This window comes from Urtica dioica, chromosome 6 (assembly GCF_054948205.1).
Source record: "Urtica dioica subsp. dioica isolate 48M chromosome 6, U.dioica_male_clone48M_v1_H2, whole genome shotgun sequence".
Taxonomy (NCBI): Eukaryota; Viridiplantae; Streptophyta; class Magnoliopsida; order Rosales; family Urticaceae; genus Urtica; species Urtica dioica.
Genome location: NC_142761.1, coordinates 43,336,630 through 43,338,684, shown reverse-complemented (window position 1 = coordinate 43,338,684; position 2,055 = coordinate 43,336,630). Strand labels below are relative to the sequence as shown.

At 38.8% G+C, this 2,055-nt stretch overlaps 1 long non-coding RNA gene across 1 annotated transcript; it reads right to left on the bottom strand.

The window, feature by feature from the left end:
* Positions 1-554: 554 nt before the first annotated feature.
* Positions 555-1,092, bottom strand: LOC149394399 (uncharacterized). Its single transcript, XR_016299695.1, has 2 exons — positions 912-1,092; positions 555-836 (listed from the first exon to the last, which is right to left on the bottom strand). It is a non-coding gene; the product is annotated as an uncharacterized LOC149394399 (long non-coding RNA).
* Positions 1,093-2,055: the final 963 nt, after the last annotated feature.

Genomic DNA, 2,055 nt, shown 5'->3' with positions numbered 1-2,055 from the left:
AACGATTATTCCCGGACTGTTGAAGAGAATTAATGCATTTGAGAGGACGAAGTCGGACTTGGTAACATAAGAATTTCACGACCACCAAAGCTGTGGAGTGAATTTCACGAAAGATCTAAAACAGATTAAGATGTTGGCCATGGTTATATTACTGTTTGTGTTTGTACTTTTGTTTAAGTAAATTGTGATGCAGGTTTTGTGATCAAAGTTGTTTTGTAACTGATAATGAACGTGTAATGTTGTCTGGTATTCTGGATTCAAATGCTCAAGTAATGCCAGTTGGTTTATTTCTCAGTTTTAGTAGGTTTGTGATGCAGGTTTTGTGATCAAAGTTGTTTTGTAACTGATAATGAACGTGTAATGTTGTCTGGTATTCTGGATTCAAATGCTCAAGTAATGCCAGTTGGTTTATTTCTCAGTTTTAGTAGGTTATATTTTCAGTTGATTTAAGCTATCAATTCTTGATACAGATTCTTGGAAAAAATTATTGTTAAACCAAAGTACATAATCAACAGACAAAATAAGCTATCAAATAACATAATTTAGAGTCAATAAGATGTCAATCTATTTTAATCATTCATATACCAACCAAGTACATAAACCAGTCATAACCCAAAAGTAGAATATGTTTTAACCAAGTACATAAACCATTCATAAACATCATTTCATTTCATCAAAAGAAACTAAAAGAAACCTTAATACAGACATAAACGATCTGCAACCCAAAAAATCTCGGCCTCATGAGATACTTGTTTTGAATAAACCATCTACTTAAATAAACCTCGCGGCGTCATGAGATCCTGTCTTATGTTGTGAGTCCTAAATCTCGGGCTTCTCTGTACAATAAAAAGACACATGGAATGAGAACAAAAAAAAAAATTAAGAATATCAAAATTCAGTAGTACCCTCACCCTCAATGGCTGTGTAGCTTGACTCAAAGGCGGTGACGGTCGTGGTGGCTGTGTAGCTTGGGAAGGCTGTGATGGCGGTGGCTGAGGTTGAGAAGGCTGTGATGATGGTGGCTGAGCTTGAGAAGGCTGGGATGATGGTGGCTGAGCTTGAGAAGGCTGGGATGATGGTGGTGCTATTCCATGCCTCTGTGAAAGTTATTACAGAAATGTACGTAGTCAATAATAAATCAATACTAAATCATAATGAATTCAAGTATAATAGCCATTACAGAAATTGATGTACCCTTGATTCTTCTTCTCGCCTGAAACATGTTTTCACATTATGGCCCCCTTTCCCACATTTTGAGCACCGTGACATGATATATTTTCTTGTCATCCTTGTACCTCCCTTTGGAACTACCTCGTCATGAGAGAGTCGCCTAAGCTTCTTTGGTCTTCCGGGTTTGGCTCGGTTCGGTGGCATGGACATAGGGGTCTTTCTTGTTCGTGGCCATTGTTCTAGGGGATTAATAGGACATATCCCTTGAACATATGTTTGTTCATAACAAGGCTTCTTGTACCACATTGACACATATTTCAAAGGATCATCGTGTTTGTGCCAAATGCAGCTTATAGCATGAGCACACAGAATTCCTACAAAAAATAAGTGTTAATCATGTGTTGAACCAAGTCATGAATATGAGTAAGACATATGAGTAAATTAATACCTGAAAGATTCCATCTGTTACATGAGCATGAGTGGCGTGCTAAATTCACTGCGTACATTGACCCGTACATGTTCGAGACTTGGTAATCGGATCCTCCGGCCCAATATGGTATGTTCTGTGCACTAAGGACCTTATTGTTCTCCAATATCTTGTAAATCCGAGGCCCAATTTCTCCAGTCCACTTATCTCCAGCCAATCTCTGTTTCGTGAACCTTTGGAGTAGATACATTCGAATCCGCTCCAACATCGACAAAATTGGTTTCTATCGAGCCATTAGCACTGATCTAGTCCCATTGAAACTCTCACACAGATTATTGAGTAAGATGTCGCACTTTGGTCCTGGCCGGAAATGGCTCCTTGCCCAATGTTGAGGGCGTTTTTCAATGAGCCAATTGTAAGCACTCTCATCTTCGGCCTTGATTAACTCTAACTCAGCC